At 36.0% G+C, this 15809-nt stretch overlaps 1 long non-coding RNA gene across 2 annotated transcripts; it reads left to right on the top strand.

Annotated features, from left to right (window-relative positions):
* The first annotated feature begins 9166 nt into the window (after positions 1-9166).
* On the top strand, positions 9167-13476 carry LOC121387407. Of its 2 annotated transcripts, none has more exons than XR_005959813.1 (3): positions 9167-9706; positions 12814-12889; positions 13461-13476. It is a non-coding gene; the product is annotated as an uncharacterized LOC121387407 (long non-coding RNA). The 2 variants fall into 2 exon arrangements; XR_005959812.1 differs by having other exon boundaries at positions 13449-13475.
* The last annotated feature ends 2333 nt before the right edge of the window (positions 13477-15809 follow it).

Genomic DNA, 15809 nt, shown 5'->3' with positions numbered 1-15809 from the left:
ATGCAGTGTACGCTATATCTGTTAAAACGCCAAAGAAACGATTTATCACTTGCTTCCCGGAAAATGTAGCGAAAAAAAAAAGACTGGTGGGGGAGGTCGTCAAAAAACAAACATAACAAAGACCGTTATTTATGGATCGTCCCTAAGTTTCTGCTATATTGTTAGACACCAATCAGTCGGACCGCGCCATGAAGGTCAGTCAATGGTGTTAGACTGGTCATGCATGCAATGCAGGCTGCTGGAACTGATAACGACTCACTAGCCGAGCTTAACTTTAATTACTTAACAATAGCAAAGTCATTATTTGGGGATCACAAATAATACCAAAGCTTGCCATATCTTTTGGGATGGAAAGAACACCATACCAGCAAATTCATACAAGTTCACGTAATTCTATGGTACGGCGCATTCGGTCAATCAACAGCCCGGTAATTCCGGAAACTGACGTCATTTTGTAAACACGTGCACCGATGAAACGTGAACTTTTTGATGGTTCTGTTGTTTCAAGTTTATCTCATTAACTAAATGGCTAATACACTTTGTTTACACTAGTGGATGGTCAGTGGGGTTTTTTTAATGCACAAAGTTTGTGTTTTTAGAAAACGGACGTTGTTGGTTTTTTGTTTTTTTAAAATGATTTCTGGATTAAAACAAAAACGTCATGCTAATTATATGTATATCAATAGATATATATTTTTACATTTATATATATCCAACTGCATGTGACATGTGTTAACTGTAATAGTTCCGGTATGAAGTACCGCATTATGCTAGACTGTCTCCCATGCCACTTTGTAGTTGGATGGCTGTTACAAAGTGAAAGTCGGTACTCTATCGGTTAATCGACTAACCCGGTTAATTGCACAAAATCGAGCAGCACCGAGGGTATGCAAATAAGCGGGTTTGACTGTATATACATGATTAATGTGTTACTAGTATACAAACTAAACTTTGAAAGTTCTATTAAGACTTTATACAATATCAATTCTGAAATAGGAAGGTATGACTGTCGATAATATGTTGTCAAGATCAAACCGGTTTTAACTAAAGACTCTAGTACCGTATCCTCAACCGAACATTCTTCGTACAGCACAAGATTTCTCTTTTAATTTTTTGAGACGAACCCTACAATTTGAAATAAGCAAATGCACATGTTAACTGAAATTGACAACAGGCTGTCGTTTGTGCTTTGCCGAGCTATGGCGGCACAGGCGACGAATCAAGTGTATACGTTTGACGATATCCGTTCATAGCGAACACACACAACTTTTTTAAAAGTGCATTTGAGCTTGTATTTCACATTTGTACATGATGTTATAATATGGTAACCAGAGAATGTAACTTAAGCAATGAACGTAAAAGAAACAATCCTTAAATATATTATATATAAGACCATCCTTAAAGTGCTGTTCCAGATGTATGATGTATTGAGCTATATCAATCAAGATATTATTTAATATGATTAGAATTTTTTTTTTTAAATGTAAAAAAATTATATACCGGTATATTTTTCATTTAAAAATATTCCCCTGAAAAACAGAACCAGCTGAATTCGTTTCGAGAATTTCCGTAAGATTTGATCCGTGACGCCACGAAGGGAACTCCTTTCGATAGTCAGCGCCATTGTTCATTGCTTCTTTTGTGTTTATTATGGTTAAACAGCGTGTTGTTGGCGGCTGTAGCAATACAAAAGCCGATAAATTTAGTCTTCACGCATTTCCTAGTAATGTTGCTGTGAGAAAGCTGTGTGTGAATTTGATTAAAACAATGTGGAAATACTGGACAGGAAGAAAATGCCGGAGACTGTTGCGACAGCAGACACTTTAGTTTCGATTCGTCCGAACTGGCTTGTCGTCTTAAGCGAGATATGGGAATACCATGTGTTATGGCTTTTAAAAAAAGATGCTGTACCAACAATTTTTCTGCGACACAAAACAAATGACAACAAACTGACGCCATCCACACCAAAATGACCCATGGGTGCATATCGTCAATGTCCCAAATTGCGTTATGCTTTCAACTCCGGTCAGTTTGTTTTCTCATGCACGGTTCGTGCAATCATCGAGATCCGATTTGTTGTTTGCATCTCGTTCATTTGTGAGATTTTTCTTTACAGTTCGAGAACATTAAAACAATAAAGTACAGACAAGTAAGTATCTATAGCCTAGTCCGTCCCATCCTACAAAAATGTAGGGTTTTTTTGTAAAAAAAAGAAAAGAAGAAAAAAAGAAGCTAATTTTGTATGCATCTTAGAAAACAATCGGCTCAGAAATAAATGACTTGTAAATTCCATAGTATGAAAAAAGGCGTTCCCTGTAAAACAGACTATAAATACATTAAATTAATTTTACTATACCTTCCCACAGAGAAAACCTTTTTTCATACTATGGAATGTGCTATAAGTTATTTATTTCTGAGCAGACTGTTTTCACAACTGCACACAAAAAATAGTATTGTTTTGTTATTTCCAAAGCACTTTTACTTCTGGTTTTTTACGTCAAACTAAACTGAAATTATTCACAAAAAACCCCCCATCTTCATAGAGGGATGGGAGGGACTAAAAGTCGTGTTTGTTTATTTCTTAAAATTACCGATATCGGGTCCACTTGTCTCGTAGAATTCAAGAGTTATTTATCGTCTTTTCTACTACATCACAAGTATTAGAACATAACAGTGTAGCAAAATAATTCGCACGAAAAGCTAAAGAACAAAACAAGAATAAAAGTTGTAAATTAGTGGTAAGCTGTCTCCGCGACCATTTTCATCGTCATCTGTCAGGCCGGTGGTTCGTCGGAAGATGTTCCAGGTTCAAACTGATAAGGCATTATTTGTTGTGTTGCACAAATATTAGTCCAGTCGTCATTACTACACTATTCATCATCGAAAGAAGAATCGCATGATCATTGAGCTTGGCAGTCGCTGTCGGTCCCACTTTTGCTTGCGCTGGAAGTCATCTCGTGGTAGGTTTCTGTGAAGCGTGTTCCCTTCGTGACGTCATGGCTATTTACAGGCAAATGTTTTTACCGAGAATTTTACTCGGTCATTTCCGGCAGTGTTCTACGGGAGTGATGTTATAATACTTTTATGGGGCATTTTCGTAATTATTGATTTACATATCGGTGTAAAATATTATTGCAATGAATTAAGAAAGCATTTAATTGTGGAATTTGAAATTTTAGTGTATGGTCTGGCACAGCACTTTAAATATAAGACAATCCTTAAATATATTATATACAAGACAATCCTTAAATATATTAGATATAAGACAATCCTTAATCAATCTAATTAAAATTAGCTCCACTATTACATGTGGATCTAACAGCCAGTTGGAGCTCATGTCCACCAATCAAAACCTTACTTGCAGAATCATGCCAGTGATTTGAAAATAATTTGAAAACATTCCGAATTATCCTGAGGGTATACGACATGTTTCATGTGAATTACGAATGCCTTATTTAGACCAGTAGAACTAATTTTACTCAGATTGCTAACAACATTGCGTAGTCTCCAATGTCCAAGTAACATTTCGTCTGTAAATAATTTAAATATTGACCAATCACACTTCGCCTTTTATAACGTTATTTGGGAGTATACAAATTCTAAAAATATCGGGAGAGTCTGTTTTAGTGTCCCAGTACAGCGAACCATACCAATACGTACGGGATAGGTTATCAGTCTTCAATTTTACATTACACATTATTTATTTATTAAAAAACACAAAAACTAAATCAGTCTTCAGTTTTACATAACAAATTATTTATTTTATAAAATAAAACATGTCGTATACCCTCAGGATAATTCGGAATGTTTTCAAATTATTTTCAAATCACTGGCATGATTCTGCAAGTAAGGTTTTGATTGGTGGACATGAGCTCCAACTGGCTGCTGTTAGATCCACATGTAATAGTGGAGCTAATTTTAATTCGATTGATCCTTAATATGTCTTTTATATTTTTTGCATTCATTTATTAAACCGGCCTCGGTGGCGTCGTGGTTAGGCCATCGGTCTACAGGTTGGTAGGTATTGGGTTCAGATCCCAGTCGAGGCAAGAGATTTTTAATCCAGATACCGACTCCGAACCCGGAGTGCTCTGCAAGGCTCAATGGGTAGGTGTAAACCACTTGCAGCGACCAGTGGTCCATAACTGGTTCAACAAAGGTCATGGTTTGTGCTATCCTGCTTGTGGAAAGCGCAAATAAAAGATCCCTTGCTGCCTGTCATAAAAGAGTAGCATGTGTGGTCTAAAAAACCCAGTGTCAGAATACCTGTAGCTGATGATAAGATAAAAAATCAATGTGCTCTAGTGGCGTCGTTAAATAAAACAAACTTTACTCTTTTTTTTCATTTATTAAAGCAAGCATATAAATTACATTAATGTTTATTTTAATTAAAATTTTTGGTATTTTTAAGTGAAAATGGTGAAAATGCCCCAAAAGTGTTTGGTCTACCATGCCTTGCCTAATTTCTAGGGAAATCATTACTTTAAATATATTATATATAAGACAATCTTTAAATATATTATATATAAGACAGTCCTTAAATGTATTATATATAAAAGTCCTTAAATATATTATATATAAGACAATCCTTAAATGTATTATCTATATAAGACAGTCCTTAAATGTATTATATATAAGACAGTCCTTAAATGTATTATATACGAGTCCTTAAATGTATTATATATATATATATATATATATATAAGACAGTCCTTAAATGTATTATATATAAGACATTTCTTAAATATATTATATATAAGACAATCCTTAAATGTATCATCATATTAAGTCTCAATGCAGTGTTTGAGATTGAAATGTTTAAGCAGTATCCCAGTTGGATAGTAACATTTTAAAATCTGGTATCCCACCTGAGAATTTAGTATCCCACTTATATTAAGTCTATCAGAAAACGCCTTTTTTCATGCTATGGAATTTACTACAAATGATTTATTTCTGAGCCGACTGATTTGTAAGTTACACAGAAACATAGTATTGTTTTATAGAATGATGGGACCGACTATAAATGAAATTCATAAATAACATCGTAACAAACTTGGACGACACTGTTCTCGTTCCCGATCTATTGCTACGCCGCAATCGAAATTGTGAAATTCGCAATAAAAAAAACAGGATTAAAAAACTCAACAACATTATATGGTATCCCAGCGGGATACTGGGTTATTGAAGTCTGGTATCCAAAATTAAATTCTGGTATCCCCGGGATACCATTAATCTCGAACACTGCAATGTATCCACAGATGTTAAAAAAATAAAATAAATTCAGATCACAATCAGTGTTTCTGCCAGAAACAAATGTTTAGGTATGGCACTATGGAATTGAATATTTACAATGTGTGTGCTGAATGCAACCACAGTCAAGTCACAGTATGGGGGGCCTTCCTGAGAAAGAAAATCATAATTGTGTCAAAAGATTAACTTAAAAAAATAAAATCTGCAAGAAATTTGGGTATGGTGCCTTACCTGTTTTACCCTCTGACAGAAACCCTGACAATACTTAATACCAGACTAGAAAGAATCTTTTGTTTTAGATTAGCGCTGTATGTGAAAATGCCCGGCACAAATTTAACCTTATTATCAAGGTGGACCTATTTAAATGTTACATAGACACAGAGGGCACCCTACCCTACCTAACTTTGGCTGTTTGATGTCAGACATATGGTAATTGTGACTCAGTCTTGAGAGGAAACATGCTACATTTTTCCATTAGCAGCAAGGAGTGCATTATATGCACTTTACCACATGCAGGACAGTGCATTCCACAACCTTTGATGTACATGTACCATGCACATGAAATTTCATGAGTAGTTTTGTGCAATGTGAGAAATATTTTGTCATTTTATATATGGAATAAAAATAATTATATATATTTTTCCAGGATGCAACAATCATTCCACACCTATCAAGGAAAAACGACCACTCATGATACCCAAGTGTTTTCTTTGGGACAACATAATTGGTCTTGTTTTGTGATTTTAGATGGGGAAAGTTTACTTAATCAAGGGTTTTACAGAATTACTTAAGTAATAAAGCAGGACGGCTGATAATGTCCATTACTTTTTGAGGGGTATCCGTGCGGTATCACACAGTACCCTGTGATCTTAATAAAAGAGGCACGTCTTTTTAGTGTATCTAGACAGTGTCTGGGGACCATCTAAATATACACCTGCCAATCAGGAACCACAGGTACAGGCCATGGAAAGAAAAGATCAATAAACCTCTTTCACATTCCCATTGCACATGTGCGCGAAGAGTGCCGAATTGGACAGTATCGAGGCTGCATACAAATTGGGGGACATGATCAACAGTTGTCATGAGCGTTGTGAGTAGCTTCGTGGGAGCTGTGAATCTCTAGCGACTAACGTACATATTTCGAGTAAGATGTTAAAATCGCTGTGAAAAACGGTCAACTAAAGTTTACATCGGAATGGTTTAAGACCAAAAGCAGTGAAACATTAACTTAGATGAAGTCTGTGGAGCCGCCTGTCAAGGGTATCGATGCAAAATTAAAAGATTCATACAATAAAATTAACTTTAGTGGAATATGTTTGCTACTTTTAATAAATTAGAATTATAGTTAAATATTCACGCGGATTTCCAGTTATGTTTAATTCTCCACATGTATCAGTATTTAAAATTTAATAAAATATGCCTTCCTTACCCCCTAAAAACCCCCAACAAAACCCCTAACTCACATAGACCTTTATCACAGCTCTATTTTTCCCTTATCGTTTCATTAAAAAAAGACAGTCGTACAACTACTAATCAGTGTTACATGTCTAACCACAAATTATTTATTTATGTATTTATTTACTTATTTATTTATCTTATTTTGTTTATTATTTTATTTTATTTTATTTTATCTGATATTTATGAAGTTTTAAAACATATATGAGCCGTCACACGCGAAAACCTACAACTTAGCATAGCACCAGAAACCGAGTAAACACGGCTCAAAGTTTGACGTCACATGTAAACGCAGAAGTAAAAGTTGACATGCTGTTTGTGTTTGTTTGTTTTGAAGTATTTAGAAGATGACATCTTCTTCTTTACATAACAATCAGTTTGAAGTAAACATATATCTGTATGTTCCCCAGATTTACACACACACACACACATAAATATATATAACCCCTTGCCAAACAATGATATGACGCCGGTTACACTCGAGAATAATACACAAACTTTTGTTGCGAAATATACGTTTACAAGTTGCATTAAGTTGTGGTATGCATGTAAAATGGCCTGGTCACAGAGCCATGACAAAAAAACCTTGTTTTTAGTCGTAACAATGTATTTATAATAAATGATACATGGCATACTTCTCATACAAACAGGATAGCATACATGATGATGGGTCATTGGTTGGGACGGGAAATAATGAAACGGGCCACTGAGGAGGATCGCACCTTCAGCAAATGGAACCTCAGACAGACGATCTTGCTACGTATCCTGGACATTTGGGGACAAGGACTTTTATATGTAAAATCCGATTTTCTTTTGCATTTGAGCGGAACTCTCAATCCCCCCCTCCCCCGGCTACGGGCCTGACATGGTACTTAATATGTTTGCTTCAAACGAAGTACCTTATGACTGCGCATAATAAACCCTCATGAGTTTATAATAAAGAGACCATCCTGTGTTTGTAGCTATATTATCAAGCTGTCGGCTAGTCTAATCTGTTATAAATAAAACTTGCATCTTGCTTCAAATTTAAATAGCTGTATATGCAATACAATACCATTCTCAGGTTGGCAGCAACCGAGAAGTCGGAGGAGGGACTATAGCCCCACTTTTATAAACCCGGTTTAAAATATGGCTTTTGCCCTCCTGTGACTGTGTCCCTCTACAGATTGTGCTCCCTCCCCTTCCCCAACTCCTGATATCGTTCCTACGGGCTTGATTCTAATGTTTTATATACCATATAGCTAAAATTTTATATGTATCATTTAATTTTATTCCAAATACCAAACAAAATTTTAAATAACTTGGTAAAAAGAAATCCCGACAAGAATCTTGAATGTATTTATCTGTATAATGCTTTATAAATATTTAAATCATGTTAAATATATCTCCATATATATACGCGCGCACACAATATTATTTCAGCCCATATCCGATATTTATTACGTACAAATCCGAACTGATGGTTTGTCGGGCGTTAACAACCAAATATTTTATTTTTTTCGTGATAAGCAATAATTCACAAATGTCTCCAATAAGTCTTGTTGGATGTCGACAGAATTTTCGGGTTCCCTACTGATAGAATAATTAATCATAGAGGTATTCACATTTCTGTTGCGTGGCCTCCCATTGTCTATATGCCCCCCAACTTGTCCACAGGTCTATTTTTACGTTATCGCACGTGAGTTCATGGTTTGCGTCCACGAGTTACCCCGCAACGGGCACATGCGCATTGGAATGTGAAAGAGGTCTATTAACCAAGAAAAAACTCCGATTATTATTTCAGTATGTGGGTTAATTTATGTACAAAACATAATAGTTATTTCAACACTCTGACAATGGTGGTTTATTTTGTATTGAAAAATAATATATACTTGTTGCTAGCTTACTGGGATGGATATTGTTACAGAACATTGCGATGCACCCGCAAAAATCAGGTATGTTTTGTTTCTTCAGTTTGAAGACTAATTCCTGAAGTGACACGTTAGGTATTACGTAACCACCAGCTGGCCAGAGAGCGTATTCACTGGAATGGTACAAAATGGCTGCGCCCGTTATATATAATAGCCATCACATTTAACCGTTTTATTAATTAACTATACGATTATACTTGTTGATATTAAGCAATAATGTGCATTATATATCGTTGAATACGCATACCAGGCCAAATGCCTTAATTGCCCTTCATTTAACTAGACTCATGAGTGGTTGCAATTTAATCTGCTGTGTTCGGGTGCGGGACGTAGCTGAGTGGTACAGCGCTCGCCTGATACGTGATCAATCTAAGATTGATTCCCATCGGTGGACCCATCGGGCTATTTCTCATTCCAGCCAGTGCTCCACAACTGGTGTAACAAAAGCCATGGTATACATGTATACTATCCTGTCTGTGGGATGGTGCATATAAAAGATCCCTTGCTGCTAACCGAAAAGAGTAGTCCATGAAGTGGCAACAGCAGATTTCCTCTCTCAATATCTGTATGGTCCTTAACCATATATCCGATACCATATAACCGAAAATAAAATGTGTTGAGTGCGTCGTTAAATAAAACATTTCCTTCCTTAATCTGCTGTGTAAGATTTGATGAGTGATTGAGATACATGTCAGGGCTTCTAGATTATGGTAGCCCCATGCAATTCCATGGCTAGTGATAGTCAATGTTGGGCTAATAAATAACTACTATCATCATGCCTGACGGCTAGTAAAAAATAAAGTTGTAAAATGCTGCCCCATCTACCTTCCCAAATCAAATGGCTTTTAAGCTCTATCTCCCTCTTTGGGTGTTCTGTATACCTTTCAAAATATAGACTCGTCTGTTTCCTTGCATCCAGATCACTTAGGATGTGGTGATGATGAAATAATGGAATAAAAATGCGTCTGGAATGTGTTTTTGAAAATAAACTGGGACGTTTTTATTATCACTTGTGGTGATGAGTATAGGCATCCAAGTCTGCTTACCATACGCATGGACGCATCTTAACGCGACCCCTGGAGGTATACAAGGTAAAACGTTGTTGTGTTTTTATTTGACATAGAACAGTTTGGGTAGTATACTGGAGCAAAAACAATTGAATTATTTCATGAAAAAAATGATCATATTAAGTCACTGATAAGTAACTGATGTACATGTATCACCATTTTGCTATTTGGCTAAGTAAAACTCAATCTAATTAAAATTAGCTCCCACCATTATTGAAATTAGCTTCACTATTACATGTGGATCTGACAGCAGCCCGTTGGAGCTCATGTTCAGTTGACCTTTCATTCGACCAATCAAAATCTTACTTGCAGAATCATGCCAGTGACGTGAAAAAAAATCTGCAAACATTCGGAATTATGCCGAGGGTATACGAAATGATTCCGATGAATTATGAAGTATGCCAGAAACTAATTTCACTGCCGTGATATAAAATTTTAATGTTGAACTTTTGTTTCAAGACGAGAAAAAAAACCTGATAGTATAGTCATAAAATCTATTTATTCTAGTGCACAATCCAGAGTTTATTACTGCATTTTTACCCCTGTTATTTTAATGTTGAAATAGTCCCAACAAGTTAGCCTATTGCTTAAATGGCAATCTAATTGAATTGGAGCTCGGCTATATGAGCCACAACCATAACAGCCGAGGACTGCATATATAACCTTAATGCAAAATGGTTACGATTATTATTTAATCCCGTTGCCATACTAATAAATGAACGTTCGGCCATACAGTATTAAAATAACTATCATTATGATAAACACCAGTAATTAAAAATGTTCTAAAGGTCTCAAAGTTTCTTTTCATACAATCTAAAAACACCACCCATTAAAATAAATAATATGGTGGTATATTTAGGGGACACACATTTGTTTTCTTACTTTCGAAAATACTAAACTTCAACTTATATCTCGAAATCTGGACTTGTTTTGTCAAGTGCTTAACTTATTATCTTGAAATGTCGGCATATTATCTCAAGAGTTTGATTATAATGTCACGCTCTCAACCTTTTATCATGACTGTATGCCACTGAAGGTATGTACACATTGGCAAGACATACGTATAGCTTTCAACAATATAATTTGAAAGCTCAAGATAATATGTTCAGCCCACAATATCAATATAATAAGTGGAGATCTCAACATTATCATTATCTGCGGGTGGAAACGTGCATTTTTGTATCTATATTTTCGTAATTTGATGTCATCAAAGTACTTATAAGTTACAAGTAAACATCGATCGACCGTTTTTTCTGCGCATGCTGAATGCACACTGGCTTATTATCTTGAGCTCTCGACTTACTATCTTGACCGCATTACTGATTATTTCAAGCGCTCAACATTATTTCAAATGCTAAACTTATTATCTTGATCGCTTGCATGACTTATTATCTCAAGTGCTTGACTTACATTACCTCAAGCGTTTGACTGATTATCCTGAGTGCTCAACTTATTATGTTAAACTTTTGACTTATTATCACGAGTGCCCGATTTGCTATCTCAAGTGCTTGACTTATTATCTCGAGTGCTTGAATTATTATCTCCAGCACTCGACTTGTTATCTTGAGCTTGGAACTTCTGCATCAGTACTGTACAGCCAAAAACGAGAATTGCAAAATAAAAAGACATGCATGTTGTCTAGAGTTAATATGTTGAGCGCTTGACATAATACATTAATCGCTTGAGATAATAAGTTGAGAGCTCAAAATCATAAGCTACGTTTTTCAACTAGTAGCAAGGAATCTTTTATATGCACACTCTCATAGACAGGAAAACAAATTCTACGGCATTTGACCATTTGTCGTGCACTGGTTGGAACAAGAAAAACCCAATCAGTTGAATGGATCCACCAAGGTGGTTTGATCATGCGACGCAATCACCTAAGGCGAGCACTCAACCGACCCAGCGAAACCCCGTCCACGCCCAGCCGAAAAGTTAATTGCAAAAGATAGACATACTTGATGATGAGAGGTAAAAATGTTGAGCGCTCAATATAATAAATCAATAGCACGAGATAATGTTTCCAGTAGCAGCAAGGGATCTTTTATATGCACTTTGATGGGTCTTGGATATATCAGTAATGGGACACTGGTTGGGATGGAAAAAAAACATTCACAAAATAATCCACTGAGGAGATTCATTCCTATAACTAAAGAACCTCAGGTGAGCCTCTACCGACATCTAGATCCCACTCCCTTGAGATAATAAGTCGAAATCAAGATAATAAGTTGAGAGTTCAAGATCTTTAAAGTAAGAAAAATATAATTTTGTGTTGTCCGTTAATATATATATATATATATATATATATTTTTTTTTTTTTTTTTTGACACACGCACACATACTGGTTATAGGCCATGGAATGTGCTTTCCTGTCTGTGGGAAAGTGCATATATAAAAGATGGTATGTGCTTTCCTGTCTGTGGGAAAGTGCATATATAAAAGATGGTATGTGCTTTCATGTCTGTGGGAAACTGCATATATAATAGACCCCTTGCTGCATTAGAAAAAAATGTACTGGGTTTCCACTGTTGACTACGTGTCAGAATTACCACATGTTTGACAACCAATGTGCTCTAGTGTAATGTAAAATTGAAGATTGGTTTAGTTCTCTAAAAAATAAATTGAACACCTGGAGATATATATATATATATATATTGCAGTTGAGCAGTCGCATAACCTGGTTCGTATGTATTGGTATGGTCCACGGTACGGTGGCCGCATAAATAGTCTCGCTTGATAATTTTAGAATTTGTATGCTCCCAAATAACAGTTATAAAAGGCCAAGTATGATTGGTCGATATTTAAATTATTATTTACAGATGAAATGTCACCTGGACATGGGAGTCCACACAATGCTGTTAGGTCTACTGGTAGACCAGTAGAGCTAATTTTAATCGGATTGACTAAAACTTGAATTTGTACTACATTTGTTTGTTTTTATCAAATTCATCAAATTTCTAATATATTTTGAGCTTCAGCGTAAACTGGCCAGTCACAATGTTGGTACGAAATTGTCTTGCAGAACTATACACTTTTATACAATTTGTGACTTGTATAAAAATTAATAACTTCCCCTAATCAGAAATGACTTAATATAAGCATGCCGAATGAAATAAAAAATTATTTTGTAGGTTCAGATGCCGACACTGAAGTGTTTTGCTGTGCTGTGTTATGAAAATGAGAACATTGCAGCACAAATTTCAACAGGTACTTTACTCTCTGTTTTAAAAGAAAGGAATGTTTAACAACACCCCAGCACATTGTGTATCATTGCCTATTTAATAAGTATGTATGCAAATCAGTAACATATCAATACTCTGATGTAATACACAGTGATTTATAATACACAATGATATATTACCTGTGTTATGTAGCTGAAACAGTATGTGTAAAATATAATTCAATACACAGTGAATTATAAAACCTGTTGCAAAATACCAAATTGACTGTTGTTTACTGTTGTAGACTACTTACAGGTATAGAGTTAAAATATGATAATCACAAGTAGCCATGTAAAATGGCTTGTGGTAGTAAATGTTAGCTAAAGAGGAAAGAACACACGGTGTATATATTTTAAAGCCATGTAATCTCTGAGACTGCTGTTAGTAGCACAATGACCCTGCTTGTTAATATTGTTTTCCTTTCAAACACAATTGTACATGTACTTGATATTTCAGCTACCTGAAAGGGAATATATCTTTGTGTGTTATACCACTGTGTATTTATACATTACTGATTTACATTCTGCATGTACACACTCTTATAGTTAATATTTCAGCTACCTACAACGGGGAATATGTCATGTATTATACCACTGTGTATGATACCATTGTGCATTTATACATTACTGATTTACATTCTGCATGTACACACTCTTATAGTTAATATTTCAGCTACCTACAACGGGGAATATGTCATGTATTATACCACTGTGTATGATACCATTGTGTATTTATACATTACTAATTTACATTCTGCATGTACACACTCTTGTAGTTAATATTTCATCTACTTACAATGGGGAATACAGGCCCTGAACTTAACGTTTTTCAGTGGTAGTCCACTGGGCTATTTATTTATTTTTTATTTAAACATGTTGTTTTAGGTGGGGTTTTTTTTTAGGTGTTTAAGAGTCTTGTTTACTGCAGAGTATCTGGATGTGCAAAAAAGTTGAGTAGCCCGGGGGACTACCAGTTTTAGATATCTGGTAGCCCGAGTGAGAAATCAGTAGCCAAAACACCCCCACGTCGAGCCCTGGGAATATATCGTGTATTATACCACTGTATTTATACATTACTGATTTACATTCTGCATGTACACACTCTTGTAGTTAATGTTTCCACTACCTACAACGGGGAATATATCGTGTATTGTACCACTGTGTATTTATACATTACTGATTTACATTCTGCATGTACACACTCTTGTAGTTAATGTTTCCACTACCTACAACGGGGAATATATCGTGTATTGTACCACTGTGTATTTATACATTACTGATTTACATTCTGCATGTACACACTCTTGTAGTTAATGTTTCCACTACCTACAACGGGGAATATATCGTGTATTATACCACTGTATTTATACATTACTGATTTACATTCTGCATGTACACACTCTTGTAGTTAATGTTTCCACTACCTACAACGGGGAATATATCGTGTATTGTACCACTGTGTATTTATACATTACTGATTTACATTCTGCATGTACACACTCTTGTAGTTAATGTTTCCACTACCTACAACGGGGAATATATCGTGTATTGTACCACTGTGTATTTATACATTACTGATTTACATTCTGCATGTACACACTCTTGTAGTTAATGTTTCCACTACCTACAACGGGGAATATATCGTGTATTGTACCACTGTGTATTTATACATTACTGATTTACATTCTGCATGTACACACTCTTGTAGTTAATATTTCCGCCACCTACAACGGGGAATATATCATGTATTATACTACTGTGTATTTATACATTACTGATTTACATTTTGCACGTACACACTCTTGTAGTTAATATTTCAGCTACCTACAACGGGGAGTCGATCCCCAAACTTCTGGTTCGTCTGCTGGCTCGCGACAAGACATCAGAGATGCAGATAGCCGCGGCCAAGTGTCTCACCTCCTTGTGTCACTGTGGAGCAATCAAACCAAACAGCCCCACCATTGTTCTCAAGGTTTGTGTTACATTCAGTGTAGGGATGGGATGAAACTCGCTGGTAGGACTCTTGTCTGAGGTGTGATAAGTATAACAAGATTGATCATGCTCTGTGATACTCAGACTTTTTTCCATCTGTCATAGGATTGATCCCCTGCTTAGTTGATAAATCCTTTGTTTTTCCCCTTTCTAACCAGTGGCAGGACTTGTCTGAGATGTGATCATCATGGATTGTCACGTAGCATCTGTCATTGCAGGGGGCGGAATGTAGCCCAGTGGTAAAGCACTCACCTGATGCGTGGTTGGTCTGTCGGTGGGTCCATTGAGCTATCTCTTGTTCCAGCCACTGCACCACAACTGGTATTTCAAAGACTGTGGTATGTACTACCCTGTGTGGGATGGTGCATATAAAAGAACCCTTGCTGCTAATCGAAAAGAGTAGCCCGTGAAGTGGTGACAGTGGATTTCCCCTCTCAATATCAGTGTGGTCCTTAACCACATGTCTGACACCATATAACCATCAATAAAATGTGTTAGTGCGTCGTTAAATAAAACATTTCCTTCTTTCTTTTGCATGAGATGTGATCATCATGGGCTATTCACATAACATTTGTTTTGTTAGCATCTGTCATTGCAGGAGGCAGAATGTAGGCCAGTGGTAAAGCGCTCACCTGATGCGCGGTTGGTATGGGATCGGTCCCCGTCGGTGGGCCCATTGGGCTATTTCTTGTTCCAACCAGTGCACCATGACTTTTATCAAAATGTTTTGGTATGTGTTATGTTGTCTGGGATGGTGCATATAAAAGATCTCTTCCTACTAATGGAAAAAGGTGCCAAGTTTCCTTTCTGAGACTCTACTTAAGAATTACCAAATGTTTGACATCCAATAGCCGTTGATTAATAAATCAATGTGTTCTAGTGGTGTCGTTAAACAAAACAAACTTTTTCCTCACT

Source organism: Gigantopelta aegis, chromosome 13, assembly GCF_016097555.1.
Source record: "Gigantopelta aegis isolate Gae_Host chromosome 13, Gae_host_genome, whole genome shotgun sequence".
NCBI classification, from domain to species: domain Eukaryota; kingdom Metazoa; phylum Mollusca; class Gastropoda; order Neomphalida; family Peltospiridae; genus Gigantopelta; species Gigantopelta aegis.
Note: the sequence above shows the minus strand (reverse complement) of the source record. Positions and strands in the feature narration are given on the sequence as shown.